General features: G+C 38.7%; 1 protein-coding gene across 4 annotated transcripts in view; it reads left to right on the top strand.

The window, feature by feature from the left end:
• Positions 1-27950, top strand: part of SUPT3H (SPT3 homolog, SAGA and STAGA complex component) — a 253811-nt gene that overhangs the window by 206002 nt on the left and 19859 nt on the right. The window lies entirely within an intron of this gene.

Here is a 27950-nt window from a genome sequence, read left to right as displayed (position 1 = left end):
ATTGGATGCTGAACTCTCAAGTGACACATTTACGGTTGGGGAAAGAAGAGAATGGGTTTTTTTAGACAACTTTGAACCTCCACTGAAATGTAATAGAACTGATCTTGTGGTAAAACACTGATGGGTTCTGAGGTTTTGCCATCATTTTTTCTATGCAAATTGCAAATCCATTGTTCAGAGCAGCCAAATAAATTCTTTATTCTTTATTTCTCAGCTGATGAAAATGCAAAAGCAGTCCATCTCCAATGTCATAAATTGGGGTCATTTTCTTCTCATCTGCAGTTCTGTTTGGCTTTTATCCTGCTTACCTCAGAATATCTGCATTTAGAAAATAGTAAATGTCAAAGAAATAGTTATAGGAAAAAACAAACAAAATCCACCAAACAGGACCTCAGGTACTAAATCAGAATGAAATTGTCCAATTTCTGAGAGATTTTAGGAAAGGAAATTTATTCTGAATTTGGATTAATTAATTTACATAAAAGCAATGCAGAAGTATATGAAGGCCATAAGTATAAACGAAATAGTGGCATTTCAGACGTAAGGAACAAGAGAAGAGAAAAGTTGTAATGTTATTAGTTATAATTTTCCTAGTGCCAAAACTAATCAGTGGTTTATAGATGGCAGTGAAAGTTTGATTTATTAACGATGGTCAATACACAATTGCAATGAATTGTCTTTATGTAACCTTGCCTTTTTCTATTGCCACACAGAAATGCTAGATTAATATCATGCAAAGTGTTGGATAGAATTTCCAGTCCAAAACAGACAAATGTCTTTAGCAGAAGTTTGCTAAAAAGTAGTAGTGGTAGTTAAGAATATGGCAATAGCTTCTGAAAGCAGAGAATGTATTTCACTTTATTTTTAAAAAGTAAAGCACTCACATAAACAGCTGCAGAAAGGTGAATCTTCCCTCCCTGACCCTCACTAAAAGTGCTTTGGTCAATTATTAACCAAAGTTCAAATTTTTTCTTCAACCACAAGGTATAATAAAATATCCTGGTTTGTGTTGGGGTTTTTTCATGTCCTCCACTCTTGTGAACTTCCCAAACAGTGCAACTGTACAATTTAATTTGTTAACATTACCTACAGTCAACGTGGTTGATGAGAGGAGCAGATCTTGTTCCCTCTGAACAAGCCAAGAATAAGAGGGAATCTTGGGTCAGCTTCTGGATGCCTACAGATGTTGTAGAGCTGTAACGTGATTCTGCTTTTAATGAAAAGGCTCAGGAAAGGTATTTTGAGAGGTATTGCAGAGTCTGCATTTAGGTCCTTTCCCCTGTGAGTGCCCACATTGGAGTTTTGGGGAGAGACCTGGCAATGACAATTGTCCATGCAGCAAACAGAAACCCTAGGTCTTAATTTGGCACAAATGTGGATGAGCACTGTGTACCCTCTGCAATCTGCATTAATGCAGATTTCCAGCACAAATGCAATGTAATGATGGCCACATCTGGTGGTGTGTGTGTAACCAAACCTGAGGAAATGAATTAACAGAAGTGATGCAGATTTTTATGTAATCAGGCATGGCCATTTCCTCAGATCTCAGCAGCAGGGCCTGTGTGACAGAGCCCATGTAGGCAGTGTAAAACCTTGGTAAAATATTAGAAGTCTGAGCTGGTCTCTGCAGTGTCTGAGGGGAGAATTGTATCAGAAGGATCTAAACCCTGCCTGAACTCTTTGAAGCAGCTAGAAGGGATATTTTTATGCATCAGTGCAATAACCAACAGACTGGCAGTTGTCAAGGGGCTGCTGCATTCAGAAAGTTCATATCTGAACCCAAACCACCGGGGATGGGTTTCTAACAGGAAAAATGAAATTTAACAGTTGTGTTGTCCTACACAAGGATGGATGATGTGGAAAGAAAGCTGCCAATTGCTTCCCAGCAGTTTTTATGGAAAGTCACTTTTTCCCTTTTTAAAAAAGACAGTTGAGGAGTGAAAAAGCTTCATGGTTTTTCAAGTTAGTGAATAGTTCAGCCCCAAACATAGAATTTGGATTTAATTTCTGTAAGAAGAAAATATAGGAGAATGTTTTGTTTTTAAAAAAGTACATATACTTCTGTTTTCTTAAGATAATAATTTTGTATTTGTAGAGCACAAACAGTGATATTTTTTCACATTTTTGCCTGTTTTGCTGTTTCATCATGATTGTCACTCTCTTCCATCTGATTTGGTGATAAGTGTTCCTAAGGAGTTGGTTTTGGAAGAAGAGTTAGCTATACAATTTATTCTTTAGCAGCATTTGATGAATGTTGGTTTGGAGGGGAACAACACTTTGAAAGTTTTATAATCATATGGTAAATGAAAACTAACATTAAACCAGTGAAAATGATCCCTTTGCATTTATTTTGACCTTAATAGTTATGTCAGAATGACTAGCATAATTAGAGCATTTAGGTTTTGTCTCCAAGTGCAAGCCACAATGGAAAGCAGCAAGTGTACTCTGGATCCTTCTGCATTGTATCATGTCAAAGGTAGTTTAGACATATGTTCTATCTAAATATTTTCTATAAACAGTACTGGGTGATGCTCAGTGTTTCCTGCTTTAAAGCATGAAAGGTCTAGACTTCCAAAGGTCTAGACTTTAAAGGTCTAGACTTCCAAAAATCAGAGAAATATATTAAGCAATAGCACCATGTATTTTTGCAAGACAGGAATGGGAAGTTTGGAACTCTCCATCATATGGGATAATGCAATTCCATGTGCTGGACCTGTATGTATTTCTGTGCACATTTAAGTTGAGGTAGTGCATAGTGAAATGATGTTCAGTCTTGACTGGGCCTGTAGGAATAATCCCAATACTCTTCCAAATAATAGTATTTATTATGCCAAGGTGTTCACAAAAATATCAGGTGGATATTTCTTACCATGAACACAAGCATAATGTCTCTAGAGAAATTGTTTTAGGTTACTTGAATTGATTGTATTTCAGACAGTTGGGGTAGCAAAAAAATAATTCTTTAAAGAGTATTTATTCAGTGAACAACACACAGTGCTTACCTGGAGTCCTGAGAGGAGCAGCTGTGAGTGGAGCATGAACAGCCTGTAAGCAGTGCTTGTGACCACAAGAACAGCTGTAGCAAAGAGAACAGCTCCAGCAAAAAGGACAGCTGAGATCCTTTACTCTGAAATGAAAAGCAAAGTGGTCTGCTACAATAGGGGAAGACCACAGGCAAAAAGAACAAGAAAATGTTTCCAAAGCTTCTTTGTCTTAAGTTTATGCCAACTCTGAAATGAAGTGCTTCAGATGTTTAGGTAAGAGAAAATGAGTTCACAAATGTAAATTGTAATCCTGCACAGGCTCATGGCAGACTGTGGCCATTATTCAACAGCTTGTACATGTGTAAATGGGGTGTGTTGAATTAACAGGGGTATAACCAACATTTCCTTGGGTATTTATGTTTTGGGGAGAATGTTCCTTCAGCCTCCCAGGCATTTCAGTATGAAAAGCCTTGCTAGTCTAAACCTTCTCTTGTTAAATATTTCAGTCTCATAAAATTGCCTATGCAGCATAAAACTGAGTATTTACAAACCTGTGTTTATAATATTGCTTGTGACATTCCCTGCATGAAGAGCATTTAATAGCAGAGAATGTGATTTGGCAGAGACTTGAATTATTTGGGCCTTCCAGAGCCCTGCCCATACTCTTAGGGGTTCTTAAATAATAAATGCAAGTATCCCATGTGGACTTCAGTAGGGTACATGTACATGGTAATCATAGTTTCACAATCAAATTATACATTTAGTCAAGGTCTTTTACTTCTGATGTTTTTAAAGTGCTTTTATTGATACTGATTGAGCTCAGCTTTTATGCAAATGCTTAAATCAATTTCTGTAGTGAGAAACACTGAGGTTCATCACGAATCTTTAATAATTTCCATATAATAAAGATGGTTTTGACTCTATAAATTTACCCTAAAAAGTAAATCTATGGAATAGCAGCTGACGACCTGGCAAAGTTGAGCTTATGAGAGACTAAACCAGCAGATTCAGGGAGTAGAAAGAAGAGAGGGAAAATTTAAAATACAAAGGATAATGTGGCAATATGATATTTGTCTAAGAGGACATTTTGGAAAGCAAGTATGGTTTAGGTGTTTTAAAAGGTGCTTCAAGAAAAATTCAGCTTCACATTCACCGAGTCACAGAATGGGTCAATTGGAAGGGACCACTGGAGGTCCTCTGGTCCAAGCTCCCTGCTCAAGCTGGGTCCCTCAGAGCCCAGGGCACAGGCTCCTGTCCATGAGGCTTCTGAGTATCTCCAGAGAAGGAGGCTCCACAGCCTGGAGTTGTCACCCAGAGGATTTGGTCTCCAACTTAGTCCTCTTAACTGAAAGAAATTTCTTTTTGCATGTTTCACATCAAAGTAGAAGTGAGAAGAAATTCTGGAATATAATCCTCAATAATTGCTTCAATAGACACAATGTGGATAAAGTACAGCTGAATTTTTCTAAAGCACTTGAATGATAAAAAGTTTTGAATGCTGTTTCCGAAAGAAATTAGTTACATGGAAACCAAATAAAATATCTCTGATACTTAGGGTCCTGTAAAATATAGACTGCCCATATTGATATTCTGAATCAATTGATACTGATTTTGAAGAAGTCAGGATTTCATTCTTAATCACTTCTCAAAAATGAAATGTATGTATTTATGTCAAAATGCATTTGAAAACTTTCCCTTCTGTTACACATTCAGTTTCTGATATAGAAAGAGTCACATTGACATTTTCATGCTTTCTTCTCATTTTGAAAGCAAAAAAAGGGGGCATTTTATTTCATTAAACAGTTACATATTTATGATGTCTTTGTCTATACTTCAAGCTGTTGTCTGCAGTTATTTGAAATTCTACAGTGTTAACACTTTGTGTTTGAAAAAGATGAGTTATTACTCTATAAAACCAGTAGGAAGTCAAATCTCAGTTTGGAAATCTTGGTTCCCTTCTCTACCAACCCCCATCCCAAGGTTCCTCCTTTCAGATTTATGAAAGAAAACATTTCTTTCTGTAAAAGGTTTTTGTATGCCAGCATCTGGAAGTGTTTATTTCAGTGGCGTGTAATCTATCTGTGGATTTAGTTAGCACCAGACCCCCTTTTGTGTACTCCTGACTTAAAATTTTTATAAATGATCTTGTTGAATTTGTGCCAGTGTGCACATGGTTTGGCTGATTGCTGCATATATCCTTTACCTGCCAGTCACCTTTGATTTATACTCTTTCCCTTCTGCTTTTGCCTCCAAAAATGGTGCCACTGAACTGTCCTCTAAATCATCTTATTGGATAAATTGCTCCAAGATGAGATGGCACAGTTTTGGCTGACTCCTCAATAGAAGGCATTCCTATAAGCCATGCTTGCCTGCTCTCTGTAGGGCCATTCAAAAAAGAGAAGGAACAGGGAAATGAGGCTCCCTCTTTGATTCCAGCACTATTTCTTCCAGTGCTGTTCAGAAATGTAAAATGGGACATTTGATTTATATGGCTCTTAATACCATCTGAAGACCCATAAACTGATGGAGAATCTTTCACATCTTCTCTCCTGAGCTGAACTTCATCATTAGATAAATTTAACCCTGATAATATGTTTAATAGGGTTTTCTCCCAGAAAGATTAAAATGTAAAGAATAGCATATTCAAGAATATATTAAAGCATTTCATTTGGAATAGATTATATAATATATATGACAGTTCTTTCCATTATAAAAATCCCTGTTGGTTTCCTTAAGCTCAACAGCTAATACTCCTTCCAAATAACAACAGTTCTGTAAGCTTTACTTAATGACATTACTAATTTGGAGAGTTTTATGAAGTTTCTTGGAGAAAAGCAGGTGGCTTGGCAATAATTTAAAAGGTTCCCAATTTGTGGTAGCAGTTTCAGGGGGTTTCATGTTTCTAAAGAGGGAGACTAAGCTGCATAATGCTTAAGAGTGTCTGACACAATGATGTATCATTTTAGAGTAAGTTTCCAGAAGTTCATTGGTCATTAAATGTGCTGCTTGACTTTATATTGCAGTTTCCCAGCTGTCCCTTCTGGGGGTAATCTTAACGCTCCAACAGAACTTATTAATGAGGGCACAAGCTCACAGGACTGATGAAGCAGTAAGTTCCCCAGATGATTTTATTGAACAGGAACATAGATTTTTAGATAAGACAAAAATGTCATTGAAGTAGATTTGAAAAGAACTGACTCCCTTTCTACAGAGCACTAGGAAAGTATTTACAAACGGTCTGGATAGTATTTGATATCCTGTGGGGATATTTAAAATTCTTGGATAGCACATACATCAGTGTCCTGCTACACAACACAGTGCATGAATTGTTGCAAGCAGCACGTGAGGCTTTCAGGCAGCATAGATGTGGTTCTGTTGAGGCAGGAGACACTGGCATGGAGTGACTCTGCTGATGCAGTTTGTACAACCACACAGAGGGTTGTGTCAATTGTGTCACCTCCTGTTCAAACCTGCTGTGTTGGAAGTGCTGAACAATGTCTTGCTCAACATGGGAGCTCACACTGCAAAATTTTACCTTTTTTTTCATATCTAATGCTTAAAAAAATCTGATTTGTCAAACATATAGCTAGCTCTGTTAGCTCTGTAAGTGAACTATAAGGTTTGCAATCACTTGAATCTGTCATATAAACCAAAGAAACTCCTAGTCTCTTTAACCTTATTTTTTAATTTTTTTTTTCTAACTGTATGGCCAGATTCAAATACATACTAGCATTTCAAGCACAGTTGTACTGATGTAAAAGAATCTGAGGGTTAGAATGTGTTACTTTCCAAAAGTGTATGTTCTTATGTGCCTCCTGAGAGGCTTAAAAAACTTTATATGGATGAGAATCTGACTTCTGGTACTCTGCTCAAGGCAATCTAACGTGTAATACATAAATATGAATTTCAAGGGTAAGGTGAGAACTATAATAATTCTAGAGCAGAGACTGGGACAAAAAGGTTACGTAATTTAGTGCTCCAGGATATTTATTTACAAAAATAAATATGTCCTTCTTCAATAATTTGCATTAATTTTTGTAAAGACATAGGCATTGCATCTATGCAGCAGGTATATTCTGGTTACTAAAAGAAAGTTACTAAATAGTTAAGAGTTACTAAATAGAAACTTGGTTGTTGAGGAATCCTAAGAACAAAATGGAAGAATCTTAAAAGGGATGTGTATTTTTTTACTTGTCTTTGCACAGAATTACAGTGCAGCTCCCTGCAAGATTCATGCTTTTGTGATTTTGTTAGATAATAGACAATATTATGTACTTATACCATTACATAATGCAAGATCAGTTGCAGTTGTATCTTATACAACTCTTTCAGATTTTCCTTGAATGTGAACATTCATTCACATTTTTCTCCTTGAAAGATTTGAAGTGCTTTATGAGCTGGAGCTGCTCATAGCTGTCAGTTCACTCTCAGTGCTGCTCTGAGCCAGCTCAGACTGAGATGCAGCAGCTGTGATTCAGCAGCTCTGTAGCACAGGATGTGAGCTGTCTGGATGTAACTTTATGAGAACTTTAGGATCATGTAATAAGGCTGTTTGACTTGGAATTAACCTACAGTTGGAGAAAAATTGCATGAAATGTAATTTCTTGTGAGCAAGATCTTCATTTTAGGTGCTGCTCATACGACTGATGCTTGACAGATGGGTCCTGTTGTATTGAGCTTGGATAGAAGGAGAGGCTGGATGGGGCTTGAAGCAAACTGGTGGCTGGTCATCCTGCCCGTGGGGATGGAACCAGATGTTCTCAAAGGTCCCTTCTAACACAAACCATCCTGGGATTCTGAGATTCCATGATAGAAGCTCTTACCCGTGGACATCTCTGGCATCCCTGACTTGTCACTTTGCAAATAAAGAATGTAGAACCTCTAGAATAGCAGAGGAAATCTGGAAAGGGGCAGATAATAATATGGGAGCACCAAAACCAAGGGGAAATATTTTTTTATAACTCTTATCATCTGTTATTTTCCATTTTAGTTGCCTACTCTTGTTCCTTAAGTCCTACAATAGTACTCAAACTCAATTACTTGTTCAGCTTGGCACAGGAAAAGACAAAAGATTTCTGAATAAAAGCTATGATTTTGTGCTTTGTTTCACTCCATTTATCATGTCCCACTCAGTGAGGTGTCACTTCTCATTTAAATCTTTGATACCACTAACAACAAAAGAAGTTACTGAATGTGCAGCAGTACAAATGATGTTTGATTGCCTCTCATTTCTGTCCCCTGTCCTCTGCATGCCCTGGGGCAAAGGTGCTCATTCTCCTCTCATCCTTCTGATACATCTCCAGGCATCTGAAGGCAACGCTGATTTGATTGCTACAAAATCTCTTTAACACTTAACTTTTACTTTAGTTTATTTTCTCCAAACCAGATCCATTTCAGGGAGCCTGGCTGCACACTTGGTACTGCTTGGAAATATTTCTCTAGGAAAATCAAGTGAAAACACCAGCCTTGAGGCAACCAAACAAACCAAACACATTTTATTAATTTTATTTTGGGGTTTTTGTGTTTCTTCCCTGAGGTTTTGTATTATTCCAGCTTTCTGACTTTAGCTTCAAGGTTGTGTAAACCTCAATTCAGCAAAGCAGTCATCTGCTTAATTTTTTACTATACCTATAGTCTGACAAAAGCATGGGCTAAATACCAATAAATCTGGTATTATTAGTAATGTAAGTTTTGATTCAACTATTATTTCAGGTTTTTTTTTTTTTAATTTATTGTGCATAGGAGAAAAGGAGATACTTGTAGGACATTAAATGGGATGAAATTAAGATCAGATTCTTTTTCTCACCTTGTAATATTTGCTCACTGGGAAGTTTTGGAAGATAAAGACTTTAAACTTAAGATACATCACTTGTCAATATTTTGGAGTTAGCAGAGCTAAGAAAAAAAAATCACAAAATGAAGGAAAATTCTAGAACGGGATATCAGACTTCAGAAAAAACAGCAAAACAAGTACCAGTCATGTTTTAGTGCTGTGTGCTGCTGTACTTACATTTGTGACTGTGGTTTCCAGTTTAGGATTAAGCTTCAACCAGGGCTTTCTGGTACATCTCTTGTATCTGCTGTTCTACAGTGACAAAATTGCACAACCAAGATGGTTTTCTTGCTTTTAAGCCAAACCTCTTCCTCCAAGTTATATCCCTCTGGATAATTCAGTTCCCTTCACAGCAATTAAATTCTTTAGCTGCTTAGTGGTAGAAGTTACACCCTTTCCTCCATGACAGTCTCAGGAGAGGGGATATGAGAAGGGATTTTGCCTTGATAAGAGAATTTTCCGTCTCTGGAGGTATTTATGACACTGAATATGCACATGGATGAAAATATAAGATATTGGGCTTTCATAAAGACCCTGAGCTTTTCTGCAAAGCCCTGAGAACATGTATGAAATAAGTGGTTTCCTTCAGGCCTCAGTTGGAATGACCATGGAATCTGGAATGTACCTGAGTGATTAAAACACATCTAGTTCTGTTTTACTAATTTGGAATGCATTCCACAGGCAGGAGCTGCCTAAGAATTATATGCCTCTAATTTCACATAATTTAAATTCCAATAATGCTAGGAGAAAAATAAGAATAAGTAACAGTGAGAAATAATAAGGGAAAAAGCCCAATAAAAATAAGAAGAAAAATCACATAATAAATATTTGCATAGGGTCCTAACACTGGCTGATGGGGGAAAGATTGGGGAGGAATTGTACTAATGCAATATTCCAGGCTGTGTACTGGCACAGGTCAGTCTTAAAATGTGTTGATGTGCTGACAGGATTGTCATTTTTGATGGCAAAGAATTGGGACAACAGGAAAAAAATAAGACTCTCCAGAGATCCACATGTGTTAGTTTTACTGCAGAAGGTGCTAAAACTGCTGGAAGCAAGCAGTCTCCGTGCAGAATTATTGCAATGCAAACGGCCTGGAAGTGAGAAACAGTAATTTCATGAGGTAATTTTGTCAGTGGTGAAGGGTTTGGGGTTTGGGTATTTTTTTTTCCTTGCAAGAAGGACAGGTTATTAACATTTACCATCAAGAAAACTCTAGTTCTAATTGGTGTTTAGATATGATGCTTCAATTACCCTCAGAAGATATAGTGGAGGTTTGGGGTGTGGATTAAGTGCTTCTGAGAAAAAGCATTCAGCTGTTTCTGCATCTGTTAACAAGAAAGTTAAAACAATTCACCATTGTGCATGGAGGGTTTTGTTTTTTTTTTAAAAAAGGAGCAGATGGTACAGAAGGAAGGTATATGCTTGTTGCCACATTGGGAAGCTTGGGATTTTATATCCCATAGGGTAGATGAGGCCCATCTTTGTCCATAATTTATTACAGTCATATTTAGATGATAAAAATAGTTAACTAGGTACAAAAGAGAGAAATTAAATAACTCAACAAATAGATAAAAAGCTACTAATTATGGCTCTTTAGAAAATGTTGAAAGCCTTTCATGTGATCAAGCAAGACTAATTTTGAGACAATTTTATAGCCAGTTCTAAATCATCTGAAGTAATGAGACATTTTGAATGCTAAATCTGAAATACAGAAAAGAATACTGTGTTTATTGTAGTTTTTTAAAGGTGTGTGATACCATTTCTTTAAAATGGGATTTTTTTTCTGGAGTCTCAACTTCCATAACAGAAGTACACTGTCATTTATCTTTAAAAATGGGGGAAAACAATCTCATTAGTAATGCTTTTCAGTGTAAGAACATGAGGCAAGATCCAGGATTCATCTGTATTTCTGTATTATTCATCTTACATGAATGCAGAACAGAAGTTAATGATGGCTCAATAGATTTTGCAATATAGAGACATGACAAATTATAAGATTTGATAAGATAAACAGAAGAGTGAAAGGAGATAGTTTTGTTCAGCTGGTGAGGAAGTGGTCTCAGTATATAAATTATCCAGTCAGTAAGAGATTTTTTCCTGTACGAGTCACAGCACAGAAGAGATTTAAGAATGAAGTGACAGTGGGTGATGAGGTTCATCTGCTGTTGGATTTTTCCTACCAAAAAGATGCTGCAGGAGATGTGCTGGCATGAATGTTTGGTGTGTGCACAGCAAAGAGTGGCAAGTGAGGTGATCCAGGTTGGAATGTGACATTTGATGGGAGATGTGCGGCTGCTGCACAGGAGGAGGATGTGTCACGAGGGGAAATGGAAAGCAGCTTCTGACGCATGTGGCCGAGAGGAAAATCAAAGTGATGGGTGGGAGAAATGAGCTTGGCAGGATTCAGATGACTTGGTACAAACAAGAAAATGTTTTTTGAAGCTAGATTCCTCAGTGTTTCTGTGACTTCTGCAGATTGGAATCTGGACGGAGGGTAAGGAGGGCTGTTATGTGCCACTAGGATTGTTATTAGGGAATAAAAATACAAAATGCAGCTGAAATCCCAGAGTGAACAGAGTACTCAATCTCAGAGATAAAACCCATGTTACACCTTGATGATGGTGGGGTACACGGGGTTATTGATGAACAGAAATGGAGGATTTGGACTAGGTGGGAGATGAGAAATTCCAGTTTATCCACATTCAGCCTGAGGTGGCAGCTTGACATGAGAGCTCTCAGAGGGACATAAAAATCTACCTAGTCCTGAGTTATTTGGCCTGGAACCTTTATCGGTTGTACTTTGGGGTAAGGAACACCTACAGCCATGTCTGCAAGCAAAGGTTACAATGCAGAGTATTATTTGCTTCCCCTAATTTATTGCATACTTCCCAATTCATCAAAGAACAATTTCCTTTTAGGTTGCTGAAGCAAACCCTTATATTTCTTATTTTTTCATGGAAAGAATTCATTCCCAGCTTCATAAAGTTTATTTTCAAGAAATTATGGGTTAAAATTTTCTACTAATGCCTTTTTCCAAAAAAAAGTAATATTTTACGTTAAAGTGATGTGGCACCATTCAGCTGCCTGAAGTCAGCAGCAACTGTTTGGCTTTAGTACTTACTGACATAAATCCCAAGAAAAGCTCTAGATACTGGGAAGTTCTGCCTGTCACCATTTTAACTGAGGCTGTCTTTGTAACACCAATGGAAACGCAATAAAGGGGGACACCCCACTCTAAAATTCCCTGAAAGGAGTTTGTGGCCAGGTGGAGGTTGGGGCCTTCTCCAAGGTAACAAGTGACAGGACAAAAGGAAATGGCCTCAAAGTACACCAGGGGAGGTTGAGGTTGAACATTGGAAAAATTCTTTTGCTGAAGGGTGGTCAAGGCTGCTCAGGGTAGTGGTGGAGTCACCATCCCTGGAAGTGTTGAATAAATGTGTGGATGTGGCATTTGGGGACATGGTTCAGTGGTGAGTGCTGGGTTAATGGTTGGACACGATGATCTCAGAGGTCTTTTCCAGCCTAAATAACTCCAAGATTGTATGAATGAGGCTTTGCTGGTTGCTCTAAGAAATCCCCTATGCTGCTGTATTTTATGGTATAGGCAGAGTGGCTGGAGCTCTGCTTTCATAGTGAGTCTTGCAGGTTTGGAAAATTTACATTGCAAACTCTTCAACTTTCCATTTCTCCAAAAATAGTTTACTCAGAGTCTAGTTTCCTTGTCAGATATTTTTAGAGTGAAGTTAATTGAGGATTGTAAAATAATGAAGAAGACAAGGTAGTGACAAAGAGTTACTGAGTTACCATTTGATAAATGAAGTGTAAGCAAGTTCTGTTCATTCCAGAGGAGCCAAATGTTAAGTATTTCATCTGCAAATTAAGCAAGTGGGCAACGTTTACAGTCTCTGGGGCTGCATCTTGCAAAGTAGGGATTTTAAGACAGTGTCCTGGAGTCTTGGGGAGTCACTTGAATGCAATGGGGCCAATCCAGTATGGCAGCTGAAGGGGCTCAGGCAGTCCTCAGGCGGTCCTTGGGTAGGCAGGAACGTGAATAGGAAATAGAAGAGTTTTCTGCTATCCTGGGGCAAGCATAGCTAGAATGTGTGCTTGTGTTTTAGTGAGAACCTCAACAATTGGGTAAAACACTAGAAAATACCAACCCAGAGACAAGAGTGCATCAAACTGGAGAATGTGTTGTGTAGCCTCTCTATTAAGGACCCATAAAAAAGAAAAATGTAATGTCTTAGGGTTTTTCAGTCCTTCGATGCAAACCTTTGTGGATGTGCAGGGTGGGATTCCTCTGGAAAGATACAGATATTTGTACCTGAGCACAGTGACAAACACCTGTGAGCACAACTAGACAGGTTGCCCAGAAAAGCTGTGGCTGCCCCATCACTGGCATTGTTCAAGGCCAGCTTGGACAGGGCTTGGAGCAAATTGGGATAGCAGAAGGTGTCCCTGCCAGTGGCAGAGGTTGGAATGAGATGGTTTTTAAGGTCCCTTCCAATGCAAACCACTCCATGATTCTCTGATTTCCTTTATAGTCAATTGAGAGGAACAAGCATTTCTGGGCTGTAATTTATCTCTTCCTAAGGTAGCTGTTTAAGAGGGGTCAAATGGACCATGCTGTGGAAGTGCCTTTTTCTCTACCTTGACAGGATGATGTGTGTGAGGAGTTCTTCTAGTGCAGCTTGACATTTAAGCAAGACAAATTCAAGCTAGAAATAAGGCATATATATTTATAACAACATAACTAAGTGCTGAAATAACTTAGCCAATGATTGTGACAGATTATCCATGACTGGAAAATTTAAAATCAAGAGGAGATGTTTCTGTAAAAGCCATGCTTAAGTTCAACCACAGCTATTGGTTCTGGAGAGCCAATTCAAGAAAATTGTGTGGGCTGTGTTATGAGCGCAGTGAGGTTAGATGGTCCTTTCCATCCCTAAGAGCTATGAATCATCCTTTGCTGGTGCTTTGGTAAACTGTAAATGTGAAAATCCACTTTGAACGAAGGTCAGCAGCTTATTTGGTTTGAATTCCTGATGTTCACATTAATAGTTTCAAAGGAAATAAATTGAAATTTGCCTTCCTAAATATAGCAATTTGACTTCAGAGTTACAATTTTCAATATCTTTTCATTAGTTTTGTGTTACACAGCATAGTCAGATCTTTTTTCTAAAAGGAAAAATAAACATACCAACAATGTAACATAAGGTTTTGGAAAGTAGATATTAATTTTATAATTTTTGACATTTGTTTTTAAAAGTAAAGTTTTGGTAATTAATTATTAAAACAGGTAGATTAGAAAGAAAAAATCACAATAGCTTTTAAAAGCCAATGGAGTTGCCCTTTTTAGAACCCTCCAAAAGTTTGGGTCATTATTTCTGTATGTGGCATCTCTATACATTCTTATAAATATTCATATTACTCCTATATTATGAATAAAATGAGCTAAATACACCACCTTAATTAGAGTAGTGGAAATAACAAGTTATTTCCATTCTTTGAATGTCTTTGGCAAATTTCCATTTTGTAAACATAATTAAGATATATTAATATTAATCTGGTAAGTACTGTAACTTTACATAGTGGAAAAATAAAATAAAATGGACCATGAGAACATTTTTCAATATCAGTTTAAATTTTAATACTTTATATTCTTGTGAAAAGTTATAAAAATGTGTTATTAGTTTATTACCCCATTAAGAAAACAATGCAGCAACAGATGCTTGTTACCCCGATTTTCTCAGTCTGTTTATGGGGATGTTTTATCAAAATGGGTCTTTTAAAGGTTATAAAGATGTAATACTCTCCTAAATTAGGTCATAAATGCCTAATGTGGAAAACTAATACATTTTATTATTTTTCAAGTATGAGTTTATGTATATTAAAATATGCAGCTGTTAGGAAGTCTGGAGTGTGCATAACAGAAACATATTGCATTACAAGATGTTAGTGTCTCTCTGAGTATGTACATTCTTTGTGCACATGCCCACACGAGTTTTTGGCACATGGAAGAGACTACATGAACATTTGGCTCAGTATTATTTTCTAATATACATTATTATTTTATTAATAGATATAAATGCTAAATAAACTGAGCACATACATTCATTTTTACTGTGATAAAAAATCCAAATCCTGACAGCAGCCGCATACAGAAATTGAGGAGGTGGATCTAAAGTGCAGATATGAACAACATTCAGTTGCAACATCAGCAATTGTGTGCTGTGTTTCTATACAAATCTTAGGAATTTCTGTACAAGGAGCAGTATCAAGACAATGTCTCTTTTTAAACCTCATTTTGTCATCATGCTGGAATGGATTCGTAGTAGCAGAGGAGGAGGAGAAATTCAAGCACCTGATTTTTGAAGGTAGCATAGTGACCATGGCTGCTTTAGGAATCACAGAATCTCAGAATGGTTCAGGTTGGAGGAAGCACAGTGGATCATCTACTCCCTCCTTCCTGATCAAGCAGAATTACCCAGAGCACATGGCACACAGGGCATGGGATTGTGTCCAGACAGGTCTGGAATATCCCCAGTGAGGAGACTCCACAGCCTCTCTGGTCTCTGCTCAGTGCTTGGTCACTGCACAGGAAGGAAGTTCTGCCTCCTGTCCAGGTGGAACTTGCTGGGCTCAGTCCCTGCCCGTGGCTCTGGTGCCATTGCTGGGCCCTGGAGCAGAGCCTGGGCCCTGCTCTGCCCCTCCCTGCACACAGGGACACCCAGGGCTGAGGGCCCCTCTCAGCTGTGCCTCCTCTCCAGGCTGAGCAGCCCCAGCTCCCTCAGCCTTTCCTCATCAGGGAGATGCTCCAGTCCCTCCATCATTTTTGTCACCCTCTGCTGAACCCATTCTAGTACCTCCATATCTCTTTTTCCCTGAGATCCCTAGAAATCATAAAACTAGAAGGATTTTTCCAACCTAAATGATTCTGTGATTTGCAAAATTTCCCATAATTTGAGGTGGATAGACCAGTTGTCAATGATGTTGCTGAACCTCAGATTCCATGTCTCCTTTGATAGAAGCCTTTAATGATCACAAAAATGTGCATAAAGTGTAAACCAAATGTGTGGCAATGATGGGAGTGAATTAATAGAGACCTCTTTCACACACACACACACACACACACACACACACACACACACACACACACACACCCCTCCTTGAATAATTTATCTATGTAGGAAATTCTATGTATGGTATTATTTTGGTATATAAGGGAGACAGGATTGCATAGTTTTGTGTATTTTATTCTGGCAATTACTGTGGCATTGTTTGGCCATTTGTCTGAGTGGACACATCCCTCAGCAACCTGCTCAGGTGGGATTAGACAATCTCTAGAGGGGCCTTCCAGATCCAGAGAGTCTGAGATTCACAGTGCTGTTGGGTGCCTATTTAGGGATTGTGTAAATTCAGGTTTTCTGTCTTCTCACCATTCCCTGGATTCAAGACCTGCATTCGAAAGGCTTTATGGATGTACCCATTATAGTCAAAATCAAGCTGTGGCATATTTGTCTCCCTTCTAACCATGTTAGGAATTGCACATGGAGCCTGCGTGCCATGTAGTTTTAATTAACCTAATTGGTCCCAGTGGCTGTGCTGCCAGCCTCCAAAGTGTTGATAGGACTTCTCCAGAAACTCAGCCAGTCTGTCATCATCTGGTCTCAAAATGTACTAAAGATGATCCTCCCCTTCCAGAACTGTAGGTTTTCATGAAGCCTGAAATTCAAACCGATGTGCAAGAGGCTGAATTTGCTGTCATATTCTACTTTTCAAATCACTGGAGTGTCCTGGATGTCATTCATGTTTATGAAGTAGATTCTGTAGAGGCAGCACAAAATATACCATGATTTCAATATCAGGGATCCAAAGGCAGTGAGGAGTTTAGTTGGCCTTTCTGCAGGAGTTTGTGCTTCAGAAAAGGTCAGTCAGAAAGCAGCCTTTACAAAACTAAAAGCCATAAATGTTTTTTTTCTGAGAGTGTTTTATAGGAAAAAAAGCCTTTACAAAACTAAAAGCTGGAGACATGTTTTTCTGAGAGAGTTTCATATGAGGTTGTTGTTCCTGGTGGCAAGATATGCCTGTTTTTGCCCTAAAACCCGATAACGTATCTTATGGACTGTGCCTTGTTGAGGCGCTTTCTTAATTTAGCACCAACTCAAAGTGTTCATAACAAGCCCTGGTAAACAGTTATTTTATGGCTTCAAGGTTATTTTTTGAGATACCATTTCCAGGATTAAGTATTTCAGGACCAATTTGGTTATCTGCTTGTCGCTTCTTTGTAAGCCAAACTAAAAGGCTTTAACACTTAGTTGTGCACTTTTCTGGGCAGAGTGCTTGTTAATGAAATGTGTGTTGTGTGTCTACCCTTCCCAGAAAATGTTAAAAAAAATTAATAATGTCTCCATATTACTATTACTATCACTATTATTATTATTGATTCTATCTGAACATTGCTTTTCTCCACTGCAATGCCAGGTTAATTTTTTCCCTTTACTAATGCCAGTGCTAGGACTGGAAGAGGAGAATGCTGAAAATGGGATTTTAAGGTGTTATTTGTCCTGCAAAGGCCCAAGACACATCCCCAGCTGGTGCAGAGAGGAGTGTCCCAAACTGGACCAGGCTGCAGGGCCACCCGGCTGCTGTCACCCAGCAGGGACCCAGGTGGCTGTGGCTGTACCAGATGTCTCCTGGTGTTGGAGGGCACTTCATGCTGCAGCTCATTTCAGTCTTACATATGTTTATAAATACAAAAGTATTTGAGATCTGGTGAGTATTGTGGGATGCACTTGCAGAGGATGCAGTCCAGTGCCTCAACTTGAATATACTGTGGTGTTGGGGTCTAAGCAAGTCACAAGGATGGTTCTCTGAATCCTCATTATAGCCTCAAATTTTATAAATGTAATGATTTTGTCATCCTACATATGAATGAAAGGTGTTTGCTTTTCTGAACAGTTCACTTTCCAGTTTGTAAGGAGTATAAATTCAGAGCAGTTCATACTTTGGGACCTGAATTCCTCCTTTTTGTAAAAATAGATCAGTGCAGTCTTGTTTCCATATGAGGAACTCCTGTCTTTAAGGTGCAGCAAGCTGCAAGGGCTGTTTCTAAAGTCTAGAATTACAGAGTAATGTAATGGTTTGGGTTTGAAGGGACCTTAAAGACCATCTCATTCCACCCCCCCTGCCATGGGCAGGGACACCTTCCCCCATGCCAGATTGCTCCAAGGCCCATCCATCCTGGCCTTGAACATTTCCAGGGATGAGACAGCCACAGCTTCTCTGAGCAACCTGTGCCAGGGCCTCACCAACCTCCCAGGGAAGGATTTCTGTCTAATGCCTAAACTAAACCTGCCCTCTGTCAGTGACTGAAAAAACAGGAACTGCAATTCCAGTTTCCATTAACATTCTGATTTGCTGACAACTGGCTTGATATTTAAAGGAAAACAGTAATAATGTATCATTTGAGGAAAGTGTTCATGATTAGCCACTCTTTTTTTCAGGAAGCTCAACTTCATAGGGTTAACAGGGTTCAAATAACATCTATAACCAAATAAATTGTGGAGTTTCATGTGGTTAAAATAAAGAAGTTTAGATTTTCTAGAAAAAGGAGTTTGAATTTCATCTTGCCAAATGCAGGCATGTAGGAGAAGGGATCTGAATACGGAGAGCATCTGTATTCAGATCTGCATATCCTTCTAAACAAGATGTTTCTCAGCACTAATTATAAATGGAGGGGGGTGATTTAGCTCAGACTGAGAGATGCCTGTGGTCAAAACTGAAAAAAGTTAATTTATATCAAGGCACATTAAATAAGTGAAAAAGATTTTGGAATGCCTTAATTTTATTTGATATAGAAGGTGATGTTAGACAGCTCTGTAAGGTGTTAGTGATAGGATACTAGACACAATATAAATTTTGTTTTACAAAGCCTGAAATACTTATAATGCAAGTAATTTTTATATTTAAAATACTATGTTCTGATTTTTTGTTTCATATATCAGTGATTGTAAGTCATTTGAAAAGTGAGTTTGGTATCTGTTCTGGTTCTGCATTTCCTTACCAATTTTATAATACTATTTTGTTACTTAAATGAATATATTTTCTTTCTTTCAATTGCAGTTATGGGAGCTCTCACTTATAAAAGTAATTAGAAAAAATACTTTTAGGTAAAAGTTGATTTTCTTCTGTTGGGCTTTTCCATCTCATGTTAGTAGTAACTGTTGAAAACTCTACACAGACAGAATATTTTATTTCTAAGTATTTTGTATGGATTCTTTTAATATTTTTATGTAATGTTAAAAGTTCCTAGGCCTTTAAAAAAGATATGTGTCAAGAATTATACAGAATAAATAAAAATTAGACAGAAAAATTAATATGTTTTATAGGAATTGGATTCAGTGCTATGAATTGACAGTTATTTACTTGCACGGCAACTTCCCAAATATAGGAAAATGTGGTGCTTGAAAATCCATGTTACTGTTGGTGATTTCTCTCATTTGTTGTCACATTTGTTAAAATCACACCCCAAGGCCCGTGCTTACAATGTGAAGCCTCACTGAGCTGAGCAGAATATGAATGCAGCTTTCATCTGATGTGTATGAAGTTAAAAGGGTTAAAAGGAGAAATATTTGGTTGGAGCTGCCAAGGACGGTGATGGAGAGGGAGGCTCAGGCAGAAGAGAAGAGTGAGCACTCTGAAGACAGGTGTAAGCACTATTGATACACATGTCACTAGCTAAAGCCAGCACAGAAACTACATAAAAATAGATAAGTAGAAGAAGAATTAATTGTTGTAGATCCCAGGGGAAAAAAAAAAACAACAAAACAAAACAAAACAAAAAACCCCCCCAAAAAATGAAGAAGCAAGTTTTTTAAAGGGAAGCCCTAAGTGATGACAAGAAGTGGATCGTAAGTGGAGGAGAGGTGACAGTCACAGCTGCTAAAGGAGGCTGGGGATTTAAGAATATATAATTATAGAATGGTTTTGTGTGGAAAGGAACCTTTAAAGGTTATCTAGTCCAAACTTCTGCAATGAGCAGGGACACCTTCCCCTGTATCAGGTTGCTCTGAGTCCTTTGACTCCTGACCCTGGGTGTTTACAAGGATGGATCATCCAAACCTATGACATTGTTTTATTACCTTCATTGTGAAAAACTTCTGCTTATATCTAATCTAAATCCATCCCCTTTTACTCTGAAACAAATAGATAAGTTTGTTTTGTCCTATCACTTCTCCTGTCACAACAGGCTCTCATAAAGTTTGTTCCATATATAACTGACCATATCCAAAGCAGCTGAATACTGTGAGTAAAACTTACTAAATGCACAGCCAAACTTTTGGGTTTTATACATATAATATAAGTATGACATTGTGTAGTAGCTGTAAGACAATCCTGAGCATTTCCAAGGGATTGTAGCACATCTCAGGTATTTCAACTGATCCAGCCTTTTGGCTTCATGCCTTAAAATGCTACCAGAGACGTGTTATAATTGTCCAGAAATGCCCTGCCTGTTGTGAATTACAGCTTAAACCAAAATATTCAGTACATTACATATATACTCAAAATAGACAATTTAACCAGGTTATGTGATGTGCATGTTTAAAAAGAAAAAAAAATCTAAATATAGAGTTCAATATGCTCTTCCACAAACTAGAGAGAGAATTTGCTGCTTATCCAAAAAGTCCTTAGTAGCTTGCAATGTCATTTGCTTCTGTGTTTAGTGATCATATTATCATGATCTTTGACTATTCTCTCTTTTCTCTTCTTTTTGGTATTGATTATTCAGCACAGTTGCTGAAGTATTCCAGAAGTGCCTCTTATGTTTTGAGACACTCAGATAGGGGATGTGAATATAACAGTGAAGAATGTCACTCATAGCATTTGAGACTGAACAGAGAAAATGGAAGAATAAATAATGACTAAAAGTCTACCATCATCACCATGATTTTTCTCTTAAGTTATGCTTCCCAGGAAGAGGTTTTCCTGTAACAGAACTCTATCTGATCTAAGTATTCATGTATTAAACTTTCTCAGTGGTAGGATTAAATGATTAATACAAAGATGCAAGGGGTCTGGAACATCTCTTATGAGGAGAGACTGCAGGAGCTGGGGCTGATTGGTCTGGAGAAGAAAAGACTTAGAGGGATCTCAGCAATCCATATAGATACTTCCAAGGAGGGTGTCAGAGGATGGTGCCAGACACTTTTCAGTGGTGCCCAGTAACAGGATGGGAGCAATGGCCATCAAGTGAAACACAAGAAGTTTAGCTTCCAACCTGAGGAAGAACTTCTTTCCATTGAGGGTGGCAGAGTACTGGGACAGCTGCCCAGGGAGGTCATGGAGTGCCCCTTTGGAAACATTCCAAACACACCTGGATGAGTTCTGTGTCACCTGCTCCAGGTGTTGGAGGGGTTCCTTGGCAAGGGTATTGGACTGGATGTTCTCCAGAGGTTCCTTTCATCCCTAACAACTCTGTGATTCTGTGAAATGTTATTATCTATTTTTTTTCCTGTCTTCTCTTACATGAGAGATGAAACAATAGATCTCTGTTTACCTCCTCTTTAACTTTTGGTGCTATTCCCTCTAGACTCAGCCACGCTGGGCTCTTCTCTGTCTCATCCTGATGAACAGCTATTTTAGCCCAGTGTTTTTGTTGTTCCTCTCCTTATCAGCCCTGTAATAGTTTGCTCTGAATCAAGCAGAGCATTCCCCGCTAGACAGGCCAAAGGAGTAGCCAACAGCCAGGCACACCTTCTGTTGTTTCTTTTTCCTAAGCTGCTTTGTTTTTGTCAGATAAAATTGCAAGCAAAAAGCAAATTACAGTGTTTTCTGATATGAGTTGTAATATTATGTCTTCTGCCTTGTAGGCAGTTTAGCCCAAGCTGGCTGGCTGCCCATCCTGAGGCACAAGGACACTGCTTTCCTGGGAGGCTGTGTCAGATAAAGCCCTTAGCTTTTCTGGAAATGCAGGCTATTTTTTTCCCCATCATTAGTGAAACAAGACCTTATCAGCATAGAGACACAGCCTGCATGGCAACACAAAGATACCTGTTTTGCCTCACATTCAGCTCCTGCTCCAAAGCATATTTCTAGTATGGCTATTAAAATAAAAGCTTTTAAGGTAGAAAGTCTGCTGGCTGACACTGTGATTATTAGCTACTCAATTAGGACACTTCTCTAACTGTCTGGGTTGAGGTTTTTCAGAGGAGCTGACTGCATAAAGCTATGTCTGTGCCAGGTGATTAACTGTGTCTGTGCTCTCTGACACTCAGGGTAACAAGTATGGCATTACCCATGCTCCTATTATTCAATTTTCTTATGTTCCAAAATAGGATGGCCATCTCCAGGCTGGCTTTTGAGAATGGCTTCTGGCCTCCAAATACCTCTGAGCTGTGTCCTGGCGCTCAGAGATGATAGTTGCATTCCTGGGGCTAGTAAAGTGGTTTAATGTAAAGGGTTTTTTTGAGGGTCCAGGAATATATACCTGTGTCTGTTTGAACTTGAGGTCAAGTCTTAATATGTTGACTGCTCTAAAGCTGAAGTCTTAAACCCTGGCCCTCAGAGAGGCCACAGACATGGTTTCATGGGGTTACCACGTGCTGTTTGAGCTATAAAAAAGGTACCTTTGCCTCAATGGCTTTGTGGGGTTGATTCTATTTTATAAATAAGTCATTCTTAACTACTGAAATATAGAAATTCCAGTTGTCTTGAAGAACTGGCATGTCATACATATCCTCTTCACCAGCATTCAATATCTAATGCATCTTGTTAGAATCACAGAACTGCTGATGTTGGAAAAAGCTTTATCATCAAATCCAACTGTCCACCTACCAGCATGACCATTTTCAACATTAAACCATGTCCCGAAGTGCCATAACCACATATTTTTTGAAAACTTACAGGAATGGTAACTACATCACCTCCCTGAGCAGAATTTTCTTCAACCCTTTCTGTGAAGAGTTTTTTCCTAGTATCAAAACTTCTCCTGGCACAATTTGAGTCTGTTTCTACATGATGTTTATTAATAATAGTAGTTACTGCACACTTCAGACATCAGGGCTGCTTAACTCAAGGTTGTCTGAGCTGCAGATTTTGATGATACATTTTTTTCCATTTTGCTTTCTTGTAAGAACATCTTTTGTCTTCTTTAATTTTATTAAAGGCCAGGTTGATGGGGCCCTGAGCAACCTGATCTAGTGGAAAGTGTCTCTGTCCATGGCAGAGGTTGGAAATAGATGACCTTTAAGGTCCCTCCCAACCCAAACCATTCTGTGAATCCATGAGTGGGAGGATTGATGTCAAACCATGCTTTGAGACCCTCTGATCAAAAACTGTGGCTGCCATGGATGTTCTTGTGTGCCTCATTGTGGTCTCTGTGATTGTTGTATGTTCCTCATGGCCAGAGACCTGCTCCAAAGCTCCTGTTGGCTTTTGGTCCAGGCACTGGATATGTCTTGTGTGAACTGGTAATTTTTCACACAATCCTTCTGTGGTCTGGATACCTACAGTGAAGTCACAGCACTTGCTGCTGGACATCAAAGCCTGTCCCAGTGAGAATGAACATAACGAGCAAATAATGATCTCATTGTGTGTGTACACAAGGAAAAGAGAAGGGAAGTTATGAAGCAGAACCACTTATATTTGTGCAGCAGTGTTTTAGTAACCAGCAGATTTTGGGGAAAGGGCTGGAAAAATAGTAAAGCGATAAATGGACTTATGTTTCAAAGTTGAGATTTTTTTAACAAGTGCAAAAGTTCATTTAGACATATTGAAATTAAAAAATACCCTTGATTTTTAGGCAAGATCCTGAGAGAGCTATCAGGATTCCTAATCGATGTTTGTCATGATATTTTCTTTTATCTTTTCCCCCCAATCCTTCCATGGTACTACTAATATGAACCTCCTAGCTGCACACTTGGAGCAGCCCAATGTGATAGCTTTACCACAAAGGGCTCCTGTGTATTCCAGGAGTCAGGATGTAGCACTCTTCTAACAGAAAATGCCCTGTAATGAAGGTGAAGCTCAGACATTATTTATTCCAAATACAGGATCTTTCCATCTGCGAGTTTATAGAGGCTGAGAAATTGTTGAATTTGGAGATTTGCAAATAGAAATTACAAGCTCAACTCTGAAAATATTCCCTCCTGGAAAACAAGTCCTATTCCCTCTTGTGAGCATTATCCTCATGCAGCATTAGATTGGTTCAGAAGGAATTTTGAAGGAGGACAGTTTTGCTCATAAAGACACAGCACCGTCCGCTCCTGGAACGAAGGAGCTGATCCTGAGCTCGGGTACGTGGAGAGAACAGACCATCACTGTGTAGAATTATGTGGAATATTTTTTGTGTGTTTCTTCACCAGGTCCACTTTTTAGGCTGCAGCAGGTTAAAGTTAGAGCTGTGCAAATTTTGAGAAGCCTACATCCAAATTAAGGCTGGCTCGCTTCCAGAAATGGCTGGAGCTGGCAAATTTAAATCATTTTCAAGTTGGAGCTGGGTTTTTTCTGGGTTTTATGTCATCACTTATGAGTTAAAACTGAGGAAAAACCTGGCTTGTGACCGATTTAACCTCTTTTTGCCTCCTGCCTTGGTCTAGAGTATTTTTTCTGTATGTGTGACTTGTTTGTTGAGAACTAACCACTGATGGGATTATACAATGTGTCAAGTCTCTGGAATTGCCCTTCTAATAAACCAGGAGATTTTTAAAAACTTTTATTTTACATCTTTACAGAGCATCAGTTGCTGACATATCTAGTTTTTCTTAAAAGTAAATTATTTTTCCACTCTATATTTTTATGCAATTCAGATATTGAATGACAATTTTAAAATCAACTGACATTAGCAACACCTTGGGACATGACACTTCTGCTTCATTAATGAATTAAAAGTTTCTTAGCATGTAGTTTTTCTGAATTATTTTTATGGCAGAGGGGTAATTTATATGCATGACTTTACAGGTGAGATCACTCTTAAGTCCTAGATCAGTGCATAACTTTGTCTCTGCCCATGACAGAGTGACTGGAATGAGATGATCTCCAAGGTCCCTTCCAACCAAACCCATTCTGTGATTTATGCATGTGGATGGGTATGAACGTGATCTGAGAAGCTCTGGAGAAGGTGCTGTGATCATATCATGGGAATCTGAGGAAACAGTTTACTTCAGTAAAATACAGGTGCCTGGTTAGAACTTGACCTTTTGAAGAGCTGTCCAAACATTTACTCACTCTCACAACACCCTCGTGAAGTAGAGGATAAATATTATCTCAATTTTATGGACAAGAAGGTGAGCACCAAGAGAGTCTGGATTAAAATTTAGGAATTTGTGGCATGCAATTGCTTGCTTAGTCCATTAGACCATGGTGTTTGGTTTGTCAATAGTCCCATGCTTTATAAACTGGACAAAACCTTTAAAATGCCAACTAGTTTAGATAGGGCAGGAGTTCAGTTCTCCCTGCATAAAAAAGAGATGAAGCCATGTCACATCATCATAGCCAGACTTGGGGATTTTTTTCCATACTTTTCCATGTTTGACTGAAAGTGCTCTTGAGGTGGTAGTGTACTCAGAAAACCTTCTGGAAGAAGGGCAGCTCAAAAAAAAAAAAAAAGGATGGTATTTCCCTGTTAAATTAAATTGATCATCTCTTTAATCTGAATTTACCAAAGCACATTGTTAGGGAAGCAATGCTGTACCTGTAATTATCTCAGGGCATGGTGCTACCATGTTTGCATACAATGAATTCACATTTGGTTTATGCAAAGTAGAATTTATAAAGCATTTTTGTCATCTATGCCAAGTCCTTGGGATGTTTCCTGTCACCCACCCATTGAAACAAGGCTGAAAAGCACAGTAGAAATGACAAAGGCTGCCATCATTATCTCTTTCAAACTGCCATGGAACTGAAATGATACAGGACAAGAGGGCAAATGTTGAGAACTGGAAAAACAGAAAAACAGAGCAGCATGAAATGTCAAACCACATTTTTAAGGCGCTTTTTACTATATTTCCATAAATGCATGAGGGAATTATGTTGCGAATACTTGAAACTGTTTATTTTCATTTTTGGCTTGATTTTCTAGCATTGAAAAAACCATGTCTAATGATCTTGAGTATTCTTAAAGAAAAAAATTATATTTTACATAATGGTTTGCATGTGTGAGTTCCCTCTGGCAGGAGGGCTATAATTAGCCTGTCGTCTCTCAGAGAAGAGACTATCTGTCTTAAAGATGCAACAGTGAGTCTTGGCTGCTAGAGCTAGGAGCAGAACATTGTGATTTTGTTAAAAGATAAACATTATCCCTTTTCACTTATTCATCTTTCTCCTCTTCCTGCTTCTTTGGCTCAAAGTTAGCCTGGAGAGGCAAAGGACAACTGAGCACAAACAGTTTCTTCCTTCCTCATTCAGCAAGGCGTGGCGAAAGATCTTGGCTTCTTGACATCAATAACTTTGCTTCAACTCTACTTGGAACTGTTTGGGCAGTCTTTCAAAAATAAAAAGGTATGATAAAAGGGGACTGAACTTCCTGTTTTAGTCATAAAGAAGCAGATTCAGCTAATGCACACTTTGCTTTGGAATTGTCCATGTACTGCCTGGGAGAGTCAAAGAATCATTTCCATTGGAAAAGACCCCAAAAATAATCAAGTCCAACCAGGAGCCCAGCACTGTCAATCCATCACTGAACCATGTTCCTCAGTGCCACATCTACACGTCTTTTAAATACATCCAGGGATGGTGGCTCCGCCACAACCCTGGGCAGCCTGCTCCAGTACTTTGCACTTTCCATGACGAAATTTTTGCTAATGTCCAAGCTAAATCTCCCCTGGTGCAACTCGAGGCCATTTCCTTTTGTCCTGTCACTTATTACCTGGCAGAAGAGCCCAACCCTCACCTGGCTCCACTCTCCTGTCAAGGAGTTGTAGAGAGTGAGAAGGTCCCCCCTGAGCCTCCTTTTCTCCAGGCTGAGCCCCCCCAGCTCCCTCAGCTGCTCCTCATCAGACCTGTGCTCCAGAGCCTTCCCCAGTGAGTTAAGGATAGGGAATATTATTCCTTTGCACAATGTTATTGCAGCTATTAAAAGACAATCAGGCAGAGTAGGGTGGTGGCAGACAGTGTTGTGTGTGTTTCAGCCTTTTGTGGTCTCGTTACTAAAGGAGAGTAATTTTGGTAGAAAGGCTTTGCTTCTTTTGGGTATCCATGTGTGTCCTTGATTAGAGGAGGTGGAAGGAGAGAAGGAAAACTCAAAACCACCACAGAGTCATAAAAATGTAACTGGTTTGAGCTGGCATGGATGTGCTGGTGTGTATTAACTCTTGGTATTATCGTGCCTGAGGTTTCATTTCCAGCATTAACAAAGAAAGCTGTAACGCAGGAGATGATCACACATGGCATCCTTCCAGACCAGACCAACTGGTTGCATTAGCAGGGACTGGGTAAGAAGGTGAGGTTTCTAGTGGCAACAGGAGTATATTGAATTTCATTTTGAAGAATGTCATTACATGTGCCAGTCCATCAGACAATGTGTTGATCTGCTGGTGAAAATGTAACTGCAGTGGCAGAGACATCTCTCCATGGGTAATGATGTGTGGATCAGGATCCCTGAATGTCCCTGTTGTCAAATTAATTGATTTGTGCCACATCCATTTATTCCTGAGCTTTCTTTGTAATCCTTCTGCTGCTGCTGTCCTTCTTCCCCTCTTCTCTTCTATTTTGTGTAATTAGTCTGAACAGTATAATTTTCTTGTCTTACTCCATGTGACCTTTATTCTCCACCCTTTTGCTTTCTGATACTTTTCTTTGCCAAATAGTCAGAGATTTCTCTCAGTTCTGAGTTCCTATGTAAGCTATAATTTTATTCTATTATGAGTGAGCACTGCTACTGCAGGCCTGGAACTGATTACTGTTTGCATATATCCAGCATCACCAGCCAAAGAGTCAAAGACCAAAGAGACTTCTCGGAACCTTACAAGGATTTCAAAATCACCTTGTTACTCTTTTCAGATTCCCCATTTTGTTGGGAAATTCATTTTTCTTTCAGTTGTATCAGTATTCAAAGGCCAAGTTTATATTTTGAAAAGTAGTTGTAGATGTTAATTACCTTCACAGACAGTTCACAACATAAAATCTCATTT

Source organism: Melospiza georgiana, chromosome 3 (assembly GCF_028018845.1).
Source record: "Melospiza georgiana isolate bMelGeo1 chromosome 3, bMelGeo1.pri, whole genome shotgun sequence".
NCBI classification, from domain to species: domain Eukaryota; kingdom Metazoa; phylum Chordata; class Aves; order Passeriformes; family Passerellidae; genus Melospiza; species Melospiza georgiana.
This window is presented reverse-complemented; position numbering and strand designations above follow the sequence as displayed.